This window comes from Protopterus annectens, chromosome 1.part1, assembly GCF_019279795.1.
Source record: "Protopterus annectens isolate FY-2018-M chromosome 1.part1, PAN1.0, whole genome shotgun sequence".
NCBI lineage: Eukaryota > Metazoa > Chordata > Ceratodontiformes > Protopteridae > Protopterus > Protopterus annectens.
In genome coordinates, this window is record NC_056726.1 from 1,569,413,195 (window position 1) to 1,569,429,331 (window position 16,137).

Consider the following 16,137-nt stretch of genomic DNA (forward strand, 5'->3'; position numbering starts at 1 on the left):
AATCTGAAATTTTTTTACAAATGGTGGTGGGTAGGGAACTCAAGTCTTTAACACCTGCATACAGGGTACAGGGTTCAAGCCTGAGGCATTCCCTACCACACCACAATAAGCACCTGGGGCATTTACACACACACACACACACACACACACACTCCAGTAAAGCACAAGCACCATACACAAACTCCAGTAAAGCACAAGCACCATACACAAACTCCAGTAAAGCACAAGCACCATACACAAACTCCAGTAAAGCACAAGCACCATACACAAACTCCAGTAAAGCACAAGCACCATACACAAACTCCAGTAAAGCACAAGCACCATACACAAACTCCAGTAAAGCACAAGCACCATACACAAACTCCAGTAAAGCACAAGCACCATACACAAACTCCAGTAAAGCACAAGCACCATACACAAAGAAAAATAAACATTGTAAATTGAAAGGCACCTTACCTGAATCCTGAATGAATACATCCAGAGTTAACGTCCGTACAATCCATACATCCTTCCCGTGCAATACTGAAGACCCGCGAGATCCACATGCTCCTTCCCGACGCCGACGAGATCCCTGAGGCACTGTCCCGAGTCCCTGCTGCTCCTCTTGCAGTCCGGATGCGTCCCATAATCCTGGCGGGTCTGTGCACTGTAAAAGTGCACAGATGCTCCTTGTGTCCCCCTATGGGGATGGCCGGGCTGCCCTGAGCATGCGCATAGACCGATAAGCCGGGACTCGGTCTATGCGCATGCGCGAAGTCTGCGAATTTTAAAAAAATATTTTTTTTATTTTTTCATTTCTTTTTCTTTCCCTTTTTTCTTTTTGAGGGGGCTGCAGTCCGGCAGCCCTATGCCACGAGCCGCCCCTGAAGGAAGGGGAGTTGGAAAGTGGATGCAAGAGTTTGATGGGTAGAGGGGCTTAGGAAGTGGTTGTGGCTATAGAGGAGACCTAACATTTGGTGAGTTTTCTTGATTGTGGAGTGGATGTGGGTGTCAAATTTTAGTTCTTCATTAATAATGATGCCAAGAAGCTTGGTGTTGGGAATGATTTCAATGTTGCTGTTGTTTTGGCTCTGTATGGTGAATATGGATTTGTCAATGGAGTTTTTGGTAGGGAAACAATTAGTTTGGTTTTATTTTCATTTAGTGCCAGATGGTTAGACTGCATCCAGGTTTCTGTTTTGGAGAAGGCTAGTTGGGTTTTTGCTAGGAACACGGAGGGGGAAAAGGCTGAGCAGATGATTGGTGAGTCATCTGCATATTGGATAATAGATGAGTCTGAGATGGATTGGTGAAAGTTGTTAATGAATAGGTTGAAGAGAAGAAGGCCAAGAACAGAACCCTGTGAGACACCTGTGGGTGTGGGAAGGAAGGGGAATGTTGAAGTTTTCCATTGGACAGCTTGTTGGCGGTTGGACAATTAGCTGGAAAATCAAGTGATGGTGGTGGGAGAGAAGTGTAGGGTGGAGAGCTGGGATATAAGTAGGGTGTGTGAGATGGTGTCAAAGGCCTTTGACAGGTCTAGGAAATAGTGTGGATATGAACTTGCCTGAGTCATATTCAAGGTTTATGGTTTCAAGTAAGAAAAGAAGGACAAGTCATGGTTCTGTGGCCAGGGTGGAAGCCATGTTGGGTAGGGTAGAGGAGATTGTTAAGTGTTAGGTGTGGCATGAGTTGTGCTTGTATTGTTTTCTCTAGTATTTTAGAAAGAGGGGGAAGGATGGCAACAGGCCTGAAATTGGTGAGATGGGATAGGCAATGCTGTCTCCAGATTGTTTGAAGAAGGTGGATGGAAGGTTGTCGAGTGCATTGCGACAGGGTTTGAGTTTGAGGAGGTCTTTTTATAGTGCTTGTGGGGATGGGCTTGAGGCAGAAGGATGTGGAGGAAAGTTGGTGATTGAGGTGGTGGTTGGGGCAGGAAGGGGTGATAGTGGAGGAAGGGATGTGGGAAGGAGGCTGATAGTTTAGCTATGCAGTCTATGAAGAATGAGTTGAACTGACTAGCTGCTTCAAGGTTGGAGAGGATGGGGTCTGGGCAAGGGTTTTCTTTGTTGGCAGGATGCAGCATGGATGAGATGGAGTCCCAGAATTTTTTGGGATTTGTTGAGTGCAAGGACTGGAGTTTGGAGTAGTGGACTTTGCGGTCTTTAATTATTAGTTTTTTTGTGGAGATTCGTAGTTGCTTATAATCTAGGAAGGTGTTAGGGTTTTCATGTTTTTGATATTGTTTCCATTATTTGTCTCCTTGGTGCAAGGCTAGTTTATTATCTTTTGATAACCATGGGCAAGTATTTGTTTTGATGCGTTTGGTTCGGGGGAGGGGGGGCTTGTTGCTTGAGAAGGGTTAGAAATGAGTGGTTAAAGTAGGAAACAGCATCATCTAGAGGAAGGGTTTTAGAGAAGACCAGTCAGTATGCTTTATGCATTTGGAGAAAGTTAAAGGGTTGAAAGGAGAGGTTGCGAGTTTAGATATAGTGGTGTTGTTTATGCAGTGGAGATGGGAGACTGTCGGCGAAGGGTGGTAGGTGATTGCTGAGAGGATCAGGTAATGTTCCAACTTTGGTGATAAGGTTTGGGTGAGTTGTTAGGATCCAGTCAATGATGGTACCAGAGGTCCCAAAATACAATCCAACAACTAAGAAATAAAGATCACAAAGCTGATTGTGAAACCGCTGAACATTGTTTTATTAGATTTAGTGCTTTCGTCTGGCATTCGCCACAAGACTTCCTCAAAATCAATTAAAACCAATAAACCAGCTCATATATATAAATATATAGTTCTGTGGCAGCAAGTGTTAAATGTAGGACTGGAGTACAGATGGTCTTGGGTTCTAGTACAGGGTGTGCAATCTTTGTTTGGGGTTGGGAGGATGGCCTAAAAGTTAAGGTGTTTGCCTTACAAACACAAGGTACAGGGTTTGAATCTCACAGGGGATAATTGGCTAAGCTTAAAATGGCTCACAAGGGCAGTTAGCCTAGTACTAATCTATGAACCTATGAACCTAAGAAACCAGCTCATTAAATATGCAACTGCTCCTGTCACCTGTTTAAATTATATTACATCATTGGTTAAAAATCCATCACTCAAATTTAAAAATCTATTTGCTGATAAATATACAATACTCATTAGGGCATGCACAATGAAATCAGAAATATATATATATATATATATATATATATATATATTTACAAAATATGTTGCAAACATTGTTTGCATCTCCCATACCCCTAACTAACAAATCACTTCCCCAAAACATTGTACAGTAACGATAATAATAACATTTGTTCAAAGTGTCATTTCCATGGTCTTATAAACATACCAATGTTATACCAATGCCCAATTGTTTTTTACCTACTACAAATGAAAATCGGACTTGAGTTTTAAATAAGTTGAAACAGACAGTGTATCGTTTAACCCGTGGTTATTAGTGGCATTGCATCAAAGTTGCCAGAGCAATTCCTTGTATTCAAGGAGCAACTCAACTAGCCTTCCCCTGGTACCCTCAACCTGTATTTGTTCTAAAACAGAAAATTTGAAACAATGCTGTGGGTACTCCATAATATGTTTCGCCAGGGCATTATTAACATTGTTCTATACATGCTGATAGATTTGCTTGTGTAACATATTAATGGTTTTACCAATATAAAATTGTTCACAAAGTTGACATATTGCAATGTACACCAGACATTTACTCTGGCAATTAAACTTTCTTGCCAAAAAGACTTTTCCATAACCCCTGATGCTAATCGTGTTGGCCTCTAAAATGAAGGGGCATTGTGCACAATGTCCACATTTCTGCATCTGACCCTCCTTTTTTCCAGAATAATTACATTCCAATAAATTCTTAATACACTTATCTCTCTTGTAAACTATACGAGGTTTAACACCAAGTCTTAATTTACATATTTCATCTGTGGTAAATACAGTCCAATTATTATAGAGAACTTCCCTGATGTTATAATATAGGGTAGTAAAAGTGAAAATCATGGCGTTAGTATATGGACTACCCACCCCTTCATGATTTTCTAAAACCAAAGTCACTAGTGTACCCACAACCAGGGTGTCAGATGGGGTTCCTAAAAGTGGATAAAAATGACCACTGTTTCTTTTCCTTATAACCTCATTCAAGATGGGATCAATAAATGTCTCAGAGTACCCCTCCTGATAAACATTGTCCTCAATTTTTCTAATTCTTGTAAGAAAACCATAGGATCACTTATCATCCTTGATAATCTAACACCCTGTCCTTTGACCAGTGATTTTCTCTGATGTATATAGGATGACAACTGTCAAAGTGCAACAGGGTGTTAGAATATGTAGCTTTTCTGTATAAGGTAGAGGTAAATCTTTTATTCTGTATATCTTTGTTTATGGTAATGTCCAGGTAGTTAATGGACTCAAAATTAAAGTCCATAGTGAGTGTAAGGAACCCTGTACTTATGTTTATAAATTCAAAAAATTGCTGAAGTTGCTCTTCTGTCCCATCCCAGAAAATTAATAAATCATCTAGGAACCTCCCATAAAACCTACAGTATTTATAAAGATCATGTTTAAATACTGTATTCAGTTCCCATCGGTTTAAGACAATGTTAGCAAAAAGGGTGGCACAAGCCGCCCCCATTGCAACAGCTATCTTCTGCTTAAATAGCTGATTTTCAAATAGTATGAAATTATTTTGTAAAATTAACTCCATAAGGGTCCTGTACATTTAAACTCTAGAATGGCAATCTGAAGACAAAGTACACAAGTAGTCATAAAACATGTCAATACCGTCTACATGGGGTATAACTGTAAACAAATCTTTGATGTCCATGGTGACAAATATTAAATTGTCACTAAAAATATTATTCTGTATTTTTTAAGGCAATCCCAAGAGTCTTTAAGTACATGTGTATGCTGCTCCAAGACATGTTTTAAATTATGATCTATAAAATTAGCTAAATTAAAAGTTTTAGAGGCTTTTGCGTCGACAATGGGTCAGACAGGGGGGTCCTCTATACATTTGTGTAATTTTGGGATGCCGAAAATTGTAGGAATGCGTGGATGTTTTTTCTGTTAGGAAGCTGTGTTCACTAATGGAAATTTGCTCATTCAACAGCAAATCATTTAAGGTAATATCAATATTCCTATATGAAATGTTTAATTCATTCCTAGATATTTCCTCATATGAATCAGTAAACAAATGAGATTGCATTTTATCAATGTATCCACGTTGATTCATAATTACCAGCCCCCCCTCCCTTGTCTGGTTTCATAACCCTGATGGAACTACTATTAACTATTTCATTAAGTAATTCAACTTCAGTAACATATATGTTGTAAATGGCATCTCTCCTTTTATCATGATGTAACCTCCTAATTTGTTCCACGCCAAAGTTTTCAAAGACATGTAAGGTTGGATGCAAGGGTGGGTTAAATGTGCTGGTTTTCCTACATTCTCGTGTATTTCTAAATGTATTGATATTGTTAAAATACATTCTAAAATTAAGCTTCCTAACAAATAATTTCAATTCAAGCAAATGAATCGTGATGGTGGTGGGGGAGAGGTGTAGGGTGGAAAGTTTGGATATAAGTAGGGTGTGTGAGATGGTGTCAAAGGCTTTGGACAGATCTAGGAATAGTGTGTATACAAACTTGTCTGAGTCACGTTCGAGGTTTATGGTTTCAAGAAAGTAAAGAAGGACTGTCATGGTGCTGTGTCCAGGACAGAAGCCATGTTGGGTAGGGGAGAGGAGATTGTTTAGTGTTAGGTGTGGCATGAGTTGTGCTTGTATTGTTTTCTCTCATATTATAGAAAAGGGGAAAGTATGGCAATAGGCCTGAAGTTGGTGGTATCAGTATTTTTGCCACCTTTGTGGATGGGGATGATGTAAGCGTGGTGCCAGATAGAAGGGATGTATGATTCTTGTATGGATCTATTTAGAAGAATAGAGATGGGGTAGGCAATGCTGTCTTCAGATTGTTTGAGGGAGGTGGGTGGAAGGTTGTCGGATGCATTGCGACAGGGTTTGAGTTTGACGAGGTCTTTTTATAGTGCTTGTGGGGATGGGCTTGAGGCAGAAGGATATGGAGGAAAGTTGATGATTGGGGTGGTGGTTGGAGCAGGAGCGGGTGATGATGGAGGAAGGGGGTTGGAAGGAGGCTGATAGTTTAGCTATGCAGTCTATGAAGAATGAGTTGAACTGGCTGGCTGCTTCAAGGTTGGAGAGGATGCGGTCTGGGCAAGGGTTTTCTTTGTTGCCAGGATGCAGCATGGATGAGATGGAGTCCCAGAATTTTTTTGGATTTGTTGAGTGCAAGGACTGGATATTGGAGTAGTGGTCTTTGTGGTCTTTAATTATTAGTTTTTTTGCGGAGTTTCGTAGTTGCTTATACTCTAGGAGGGTGTTACAGTTTTTATGTTTTTGATATTGTTTCCATTTTTTGTCCCCTTGGTGCAAGGCTAGTTTAGAATCTTTTGATAACCATGGGCAGGGATTGGTTTTGTTGCATTTGGTTTGGGGGGGGGGGGGGGGCTTGCTGCTTGAGAAGGGTTAGGAATGGGTGGTTAAAGTAGGAAACAGCATCATCTAGATGAAGGGTTTTTAGAGGAGACCAGTCAGTATGCTTTAAGCATTCAGAGAAAGTTAGAGGGTTGAGAGAGGAGAGGTTGTGGGTTTGGATATAGTGGTGTTGTTTATGCAGTGGAGATGGGAGATGGTCGGCGAAGGGTGGTAGGTGATTGCTGAGAGGATCAGGTAATGTTCTGGCTTTGGTGATAAGGTTTGGGTGAGTTGTTAGGATCCAGTCAATGATGGTACCAGAGGTACCATCTTTATTTGGTCTGGTTGGAGATTGTATTAGTTGGAAGAAGTTATACAGGTTGATTGCGTGAGATGGGGCTTCAGAGTTAATAGTATTCCAGTTATGTTGGTATCACCGAGTATATAGGTTTCATTTTTTATATTGGAGGATATCCAGGACAGGATGTTTTTTCAAGAGTTGTAGTATTATCACCAGGGGGAATACAGAGGGCAGCGATACATATGAACTTGTGGTTGTTTATTTTTAGTAAATCTGTTATAATTTCAGCATTGGCAAAGGTTGGTATTTTATTGGAGTAGGGAGTTATGGTATGGGAGGTGGGGTAAATTATTGCTACTCCACTTCCTTTTTTGTGGGCTCTGTTGTTGTGAATGATTTGGAAACCTGGTGGTAGGATTTTGCTATCTTTTATAAAGGTTTTCAGCCAGGTTTCAGAAACGGCGGTAATGTCGGGGTGGTTATGAGAGAGCCAGGCATGAAGGTTAGGGATTTTGTTTTTAGGCTTTGTGCATTAAGTGTTATGAGGTGAATGGACTTTGAGTTTGTGGGCTGAGTAGAGGGTTTAGTGAGATTGATGTTAGAGATGGGTCTGGGGTTGGGGTGGATGTCGCCGGCTAGTGTCAGAGAGATGTGGTGGAGTAGAATAGTGAGGCAGTGTGTTTGGCAAAGGTAGCTTGGTTGGTGAGAGAGTAGTAATGGGGTTTGGGTTGGGAGCAGTTTTGGTTTAAAAAAATAGATTGGGTTAGAAGTAAAGAGTTCATGTGATATGGATGAGTAGGATGGGAAGTGAGGTTGATGGTAAGATGTAGTGGAGTGTGTGTGAGAGTTATGACAAGGGTTCAGAAAAAGTGTGAGATAGGTAAGAGAAGAGAGAGATTAGTAGGGCAAATGGGGTTATAGGGAGAGATGTCATGTAGGAGGGGTGGATGTCTGGGGTGATGTAGATCTACAGGTGGGTGGGCTTTGGCTTAAGTGTATTGTGATTGGAGAGGTGTTGGGTGGGGAGGAGTCAGGGGATGTATAAAAGTACAGGTAGTGGGGGCGGGTGAGATTTGGGGGCAGAGTAGGGGAGTGGAGTGAACCCAAAGGGCAAACGGCATGGGTTCCACCTTCCAGGAGTAGTAGCAGTTGGCAAACAGAAAAAATTCAGTGAGAAGGTTAGCAAATACAGAAATAGGGCAGTCTATAGTTTTGGCTTGAACATTACCTTTCTGTATGTTTTTATTATTTATGCACCAATGGGGAGCTGCAGTTCAATGAGAAGTAGGAAAATAATGTAGTTATGCCACGAGTTTTAGAAAGGGACATGCAGTAAATTATGACTCAGTAGAGTACTAATTAAAAAAGAATGGAATATGGTATAAGCGAGTACACTACTGGGGATTCCTATGAAGTAAGGGCAGAAAAATCAAAGTCAAAAGATGGCGTGTTTCTACATTAGGTGTTTTGATTCAATATGTAAGTACAATCATAAGAACAAATGGTACTTCCAGTTGTGCACACTACTGAGGGACGCCCATGGGACAGACAGAAACAGAGTTTAGTCAAGCAGAGGTTTGTAGTATTTAAAGATGGTGCTGCAGCTCAGGGGAGGAATACGTAAATTCTCAAGAGGAAGAGGGAGGAAATAGACAGGACTGATAGGGTTGGAAAGCTTACAATAAGATTATGTTAGGAGACCAAGAGAAGGGGGGGGGGGGCTAAGAGCCAGAGTTGGAGAAAGCTGTGAGAAAACAGGTTTGACAGGGCTAGGAAACTTACACTAGAATTATGTTAGGAGAACAAGAAAAGGGGGGAGGCTATGGACTAGGACTTGGAGAAAGCTCTGAGAAGAGGAAAAACAATCAACCAGCCTCCCCAGGTCAGTACCTAAAGGTGTCTGTTTATCTGTGTGAATTCAAAAGCAGATTTAGTAGAGCATCAGAGAAGTAGAATATAAAATAAATGTAAAGCTTTGGGAAACTGTATGAATTTGTTAAAATAAACGGGAGAATAAAATATAAGAATATAAAAGAAATGTAATATACAAGATAAATAAAATATAAGAATATAAAATAAATGTAAAGCTTTGGAAAAATGTATATATTTATTACAGTAAATGGGAGGAAAAAGAGGAGGTTAAGCTGTGTGCACAGCAGGAGAATCAGTAGGAGTATCACAGAAAGAATATTATAATAGACCTACACTGCTCACAGTCTGTTGATAAAAGTAGAATTTGCAATAGCTTTTACTGGTTTGTAAGGGTTCCGCTCTCTGTGTTCTTGTATGCAGGCAGTTGCTTTAGGTTTTTTTTTTTTTTTTTTTTTTTTTTTTTTTTTTTTTTTTTGTAGTTGGACCTTTGAATGTGTTTAAGGGACTGTAAGGGGAAAGAGAGAGAGAGATGTTAATATGCAGCCAGAAAAGGGGGGTAGGTGAAGTAAATAGGTGGAAATAAGAGACAGGCAAGGAAATACCACAATTTAAGTAGTTCAGCTAAGCAGTACTTAATCAAATAAATTATTTAAGGAACAAGCAGTGATAATTAATAAGAAGTCTCCCTGTTCAGTAATATGAAATTCAGTCTATTGCCTCCATAATTTCACAGAATGCAGAGTAATTCATTGCCAGTACACTTTTCCAGCTATTTGTTGCCAAGGGCGCCCGCAGGCAGGTGCAAGGGGGTGCACTTGCACCCCCCTGGAATCGGCTGACGAGTTAATGCTGTAATTTAAAAAAAAAGTTGTTTTTTTTTTTTTTTTTTTTTGGTGCGTTCTTCTTTAAGAAGAAGTCCGTGCTGACAGTCCAGTCGCAGGCATGCTGACATCATCGCTCTAGCTCATATTTACAAGTTTGCGAGTGGGAATTCACATGGACAGTTTCGCAAGCGGGAGGATTCGAGCGGGAACTGAAATGGACAGATTTGCAAGCGGGAGGAAACGGATGGAAGATGGGACACTTTCAGAGTGCATAGTGTGTGTGTGTGTGTGTGTGTGTGTGTGTGTGTGTGTGTGTGTGTGTGTGTGTGTGTCTGTGTGTGAAATGCCCCAGGTGTTACATGGTGGTGGGTAGAGAATAAGGCTTGAACCCTATACCTTGGGCCCAAGTGGCAAGAGCCTGAATTCCCTACCCACCACCATTTGTAAAAATGTTGCAGGTTTTTCCCTCATACTTTTCTGTTCCTCATAAAATCTGTGGTTTCTGTATGTGTCCTTGTTGCCTGACAGCTACATGTTCTCTGGTTTGATTCTTGGCTGTCTGGAGTGTTTCTCCCTGGACCTCTGCTAAAAATTTGCTTTTTTTCCAAGTCAGACTTTCCTGGTTAACAAATGTTAAAAAAATGGACACTCATTTCAATGTCAGACTACATATTCTTCAGAAAGTGCATGGTAACAAAAGCTTTTATTTTAGCAATTTTCTTCTAAGTGTACAAGATGGATATTTGAAATGTATCCCTGTCTTTGGGACTGTATTCCCCCCATTATTGGCTTCATCCAGGTTTTGTGCTAAGGTTGAGAGCTATGGTAAGAACTGAATTCACTGAATATGTTTGGGGGCTGTATTTACCCAGTATTGGCTTTATTCAAGTATTTATTGGCTTCATCCAGGTTTTGTGCTAAGGTTGAGAGCTATGGTAAGAACTGAATTCACTGAATATGTTTGGGGGCTATATTCCTCCATTACTGGCTTTGTCTGGGTGTTTTTTGCTAAGAGGTTGAGAGCTATGGTGAGAACTGAATTCACTGAATGTTTGGGGGTTGTATTCACCCATTATTGGCTTTGTTCAGGTATTTTGTGCTAAGAGGTTGACAGCTGTGCTATGGTGAGAACTGAATTCACTAAATGATAGCCACTTAAGTTTCAGTCTTCCATTTAAGTTTCAGTCTTCCTCTTTCACAAAACAGCTGATTTGGCGTAGTGGTATGTTGCTCTGACTGTTTTGCACAGGGTCCCCTGGGTTCAAGATGTGGCAGTGAAATGTATAGTGGTAACGCAGCATTTTATTCTAGCAACTTTCCAACATTATACAAGCAATGTTTAAAATGTGTCCCTGTTTTTTGGCCTTTTGTCCCCCCCAATAAATTTTGGCTTTTTCCAGATTTCTTGTGCTGCAACGTTCAGAGATACAGCTGAGTGCCGAGTAGATTTTACAAGGAGCTGAGAGCTGCAGGGGAGCAAAAGTTTAGTGCTGCTTATGTTTAGTCTGCTTGCACTGTTAATAGCACAACAGGATAGTGTACTTGCTTTTGATGCTGAAGGCTGTGGGTTCTACTCCCGCAGTAGGTAGATGCATTGCTGATACTGTACTGTGTTGTAAAGGGGGTGGATGCTGCAGTTCTTTTGGCAAAGATACCTAGTAACTATGAACCTGTTATCAGTTTGCTATCCATTCCCTATTGCGATATTACTAGCTTATCATTTTTTTATTGCATGCAACAAAGGCAATTTATTCTTCAAGGGTAACAGGCACTTTATTTGTAGATTAAACAATGACATATAAAGTGTTTGCTAGCAGCAACCTCTTTATTAGTTACAAATTTCTTTAATGTGGATTTTACTACAGAGATTGTGCATATTTTTTACTGATACTGGTGGACTATAGAAGGTTGAGTAGACTTTATGATGGAAATGTTCTGAATTGGGCAGTTTTGTCATTGGTGTATGCATTTTGTTTCATTGTTTACTGGAAAAATGTTCAAAACTAATTTAAAATGCCCTCTAACAACTGTACTGTATTGTACAAGGAATATAATGTAATACAGTCAGGAAGGTGTATCAAAGAGCATGTGTATGCTATGTTCGAGGGGCCTATGATTTTGAAGACAGCCCAGAGTTTATTTATCTGCCACTGGCAAAATGTATTTTCTTTGAATGTGGGTTTCAATGCTGTTTCAATGCATGTGAGTTTCGAGGGCAGAGAAGTTTTAATGTTAGTCTATTTTCATTGTGAGACTGCATTGCTTTGTTTAACAGATATGTATTAGGGTTTGTGCTGTAAAATGCAAAATAAAACTTTCAAATGAAATCCTAAATCATCGCAGAAGTAAAGCAGTATGCACATTAGTGTTTATGGTAAATGGGGCAAAATAACCAAGGAATGGGACATTGGAATGGCTGCAAGGGGGAGGCTCCATTTGACCATGATTTTGTGAGGGGGGTAGCAAACTCAGACAGACCCGGTTGAACTATACCTCTCAGTTGTCCATATCTTTGCAGAATGAATAGATATTTGCTTCTTATTTTTGGTTTGTTCCTCATAAAATTTGTGGTTTTCTAGCAAATCATTTAGGAATTAGGTCACTAATTAACAGACATTGAGTTTCAGATGTCATAACCTTCAGAAAAATGCATGCTAATGCAAGACTGTCTTAAGTTTATACAAGAGCAATTTTTAGTAGTGTTTGTATGTTCCCCCCAATATATTTGGCCTTGTCCAGATTTCCTGCATTAAGAGGTTGAGAGGTACGTGCAAATCACTTTGTAGATTAGGAATATCCAAACCTCTCATTTGTCCCCAATTTTGGCTCAAAATGTTGCTCTCCCCTAATAATCCCTCCTCCAAAATGGCAATTTTGGAAGAAAATGTCGAGGGTTTACAATTATATACAACTGTAATGATCACTTATAGATTAACTTTATTTCATAAATGCATGTGGATGCTCTTATTTTGTTAGCTGCTCAAGCTAACAATGTTAATATTAAAAAGGTGTCCCTTTTTTGACAGGTATTTTTGCGTCACATCTTTGGTCTGTTTTTCATAAAATTGTGGTTTTCTGGCAAATTAGTGGCAAGTCATTAAAGACTGAAGTTAGGAAATAATGGCAGGCATTTGAGTTTCAGATTTCATACCCTTCAGAAAATTCGTACTAATGCAAGATCTACTACTGTTCTATTATCTAAGTTAATAAGAACAATATTTAAAAATTGGCCTTATTTTTGGGCCTATGTCCCACTTCTAGTTCTATGTATGGCTTTGTCCAGATTTCTTGCTCTGAAGTTGAGGTATGAGTGTCAGAGCCATCACCGTCAGCCAGAGACATTTCAAATTATGACATACTTATTGCACCCCACCCCCCATTGTAGTGGCTCTGGATGTGTCCAAGGAAGGCAAGGAGCAGTTATGCAGTGTAAGTGTGCAGAGTATTCCCCCATCCAAGGTAGATCACAAATACGACCGTGGCTTTTCATCTGTCCTTGATTTTGCAGAATGTTCTGGTTTTCTATCAGATTTTTATACTGTTGATTTATGCTTCTTATTATTCAGGAACAGCATGCTGTCACAGTGCCCTGTTGCACTGTTTAAGTAGCCATGGTTTAATGAACATCAGGTAAGCTTGTCGGAGATTGTAAGATGCAAGTAAGCTTTAGTAAGCATATTGTTAAAGAATTACCAGCATTGAAAGCCTTTTCGTTGTTGCCATGCAGAGAATATTTACATAACTAGATAATGTATAAGCCTTGGGTATTGAAATGCATATGACAGTATTTGTAATAAAAAGACAGGATTACAGTATTTTCAGAAGCTCATTACGTTTTATTGGAGACCAGTGTCTTATAGCAGTGTCTGTGTGTTAGTACACTTTTGTAGTTGGGTGGCTTTAATGGTATATGGTAAATAAGCATTGCTACCTTACTTAAAAGCCAAGCCCTGCAACAACTAGGTAAGCTCCACACTGAAGTCAAAACACAATAGCTCTGGTGGGTAAATGTACTCTGTAGTAATCAAAAAAGGCAAATGTTTGAAATAGCTACAGCTTATGTGCAAACACAATAGGTAGTGATGAAACAATGCTCTGCTAAAAATGCTTTAATGCTCCACATTGCTGAGCTGCAGATCAGTTATCACTGGCTACCAGGATTTCACCCACTTCAGATCAAGCACGGTGGCGTTCAGTGCAACCTTCCCAGAACTAATTCAAGTCTGACCAGAATTATTTTGTGTGTGTGTATAAGAGGGAGGTAGCATACCCCTCAGCTGTCCAGGTTTTTGCAGAATGTCCAAATTTTTGCCCCATATTCCTCCTAAAAAGGATTGAAGTTGCTAAATAATGAGACATTTCAGTTTTAGATGTCATATCATTTAGAAAAATGCATACTAACACAAATCCTGTTACTCTTGCAATTTTCTAAGTTTATGAGAGCCATATTTATAATTTGTCCCTATTTATTTTAGGCTTTGTCCAGATTTCTTGCACTAAGGTTGAGGGCTTGAGGGTTGTGGTATGTTTGTGAGAGAGAAAGCGAAATGCCCAAGTTAGAGTTAGCAGGTGGAATTAAGTGCATTTTCAAGGAACTGAGTTTTAAGGGAAGCTAAGTTTACTGCTGCTCATGCAAAGTCTATTTATAATGTGCAACTGTTTTGTTTAGCAAATGGTATCTCTATTGTGGTATAAAGTTTTAAAGCTATGTTAGTAGCACCACAAGTAGAATACTTGCATCTTAATGGAGAGGCTTGAGGTTCTATTCCTACAGCATGTACATCTGTATGCTGCAGTCCTGAGGATGTCCTCCTTTGGATGAGATGCCTAATAACTATGAACCTGTTTTTCAGCTTGCCATCCATTTTCTATTGCAATATACCAGCTTACCATTTTTTAATTTAACATAGGCAATTTATTCTTTGACGGAAGCAGGCACTGCATTTGTAGATGAAACACTGAAATATATAGTTTTCTAGCAACAACATCTTCATTAGTTTCAGATATCTTTAATGTGGAATTATTCATATTACTTTTACTTCGGCAGAGACACTCAAGTGTTGCTGTATAATACAAGGGATATAATTCAATTATATATTATAATTAATACAATCAGATAAATCAAATATTTTGCATGGCCCTAACAGTGTGCAAGGAGCCTATTGCTTGAAAACAGTTCAAAGGTAAATAACCTGCCACTGGCCAGATGCATTTTCTTTGAATGTGGGTTTCAATGCTGTTTCATTGAATGTGAGTTTCAAAAGTAGAGAAGCTTTAATGCCAAGTCTGTTTTCATTGTAAGACTATTGCTTTGTTTAGGTTTAGTAAATGTGTCAGTGTTTGGGCTATAATGTTTGAAATAAAAGTTGTAAATTAAATCCAACTGCCTGTAATCATTGTAGAACTAAAGCATAAAACAGTATGCACACAGAGATTTGAACAGTGTCTATGGCAAATGGGGAGAAATAGCCAAGTAATGGGACACTGGAATGGCTGTGTGGGCGGGGCTTGGGGTGGGTTGATGTGGGCGGGGCTATGTTGGCAGGGGGCAGGGAGATCTATGTGGGTGGGGCTCTGGGTTTGCACCCCCCTGCAAAAAATCCTGCGGGCTCCCTTGTTTGTTGCTACTTAGTAATGCATGCCAACACAACAGAACCGAGCAACATGGTGGCAGGACATAAAATTACAGTAAAATCACTCAGTTTCCACATGATACAGTAACAGTATAGGCACTCAAAATAAGCTAAGTAGTAAAATATAACTAATGCATGTTGAAACAGCACAGTGGCCGAATACCGATGAGAGCACTCAGAACCAATTTAAAAGCAGTAACAGCAATGTATTCTAATAAGCTTTTTAACAAAATCAGACTAAGTCAATCTGAAACAGTGCATTTCCAAATTGTAAACAGTAACAGTGTTTCCATAGTTTATACTGTTGTGGAGCAGATACTGCCTGTATGATTGGCTGACTGTGGTGCATTCAACCTGCTAGCTATGTAATTTGTTCTTGATTGCTTTTATTCTATTTTCCTTTTTTTTCTTTTTTCCCCATTCACATTCCCTCCCCTTTTAAGCCCCAAGGCGTGCCATGGAAACCCTTTGCCCAAATATAAACAGTCCTGCTATTTCCGTTTTTTTTTTTTTTTTTTTTTTTTAGACCCGGTGCCTGGTACGCAAACCCATTTAACTAATGTAAACACAAAGAAATGGCCCTCCCCTGGGTGCAAACATGCTCCTCAGTTCATGGAATAAGTCAATACAGCCTCAGACACACACCCTTGCTTAGCTGTGCTTAGTTAAGCTTATCTCTGTGCCATAGAACTCCAATGTGCTTACATGTCTGACACACACCCTTTTCATGTCTTTTGCTCCTCCTAGTTACACTATCATGCTATAGCACCTACACAGTTAGGTGCAGTTTGGGACTTCGAAGATTTCTGTGATTCAGTAAATTTCCCCTCATTTGTATACCCCACTGCCTTAGCCCATAGATACTGCACTGACACGGAGCCTTTCCCCTTGACAGCTACTGCTCCCTGGTATTGTTCTGATTCTGCATGCCACAGACTATAATGGCAAAATGCAGATTTCCCCTAAAATTGAGTTTTCACATATTTTTTATCTTCGGCATGATTCCATTTGCTCGCCTCTGCCCTAT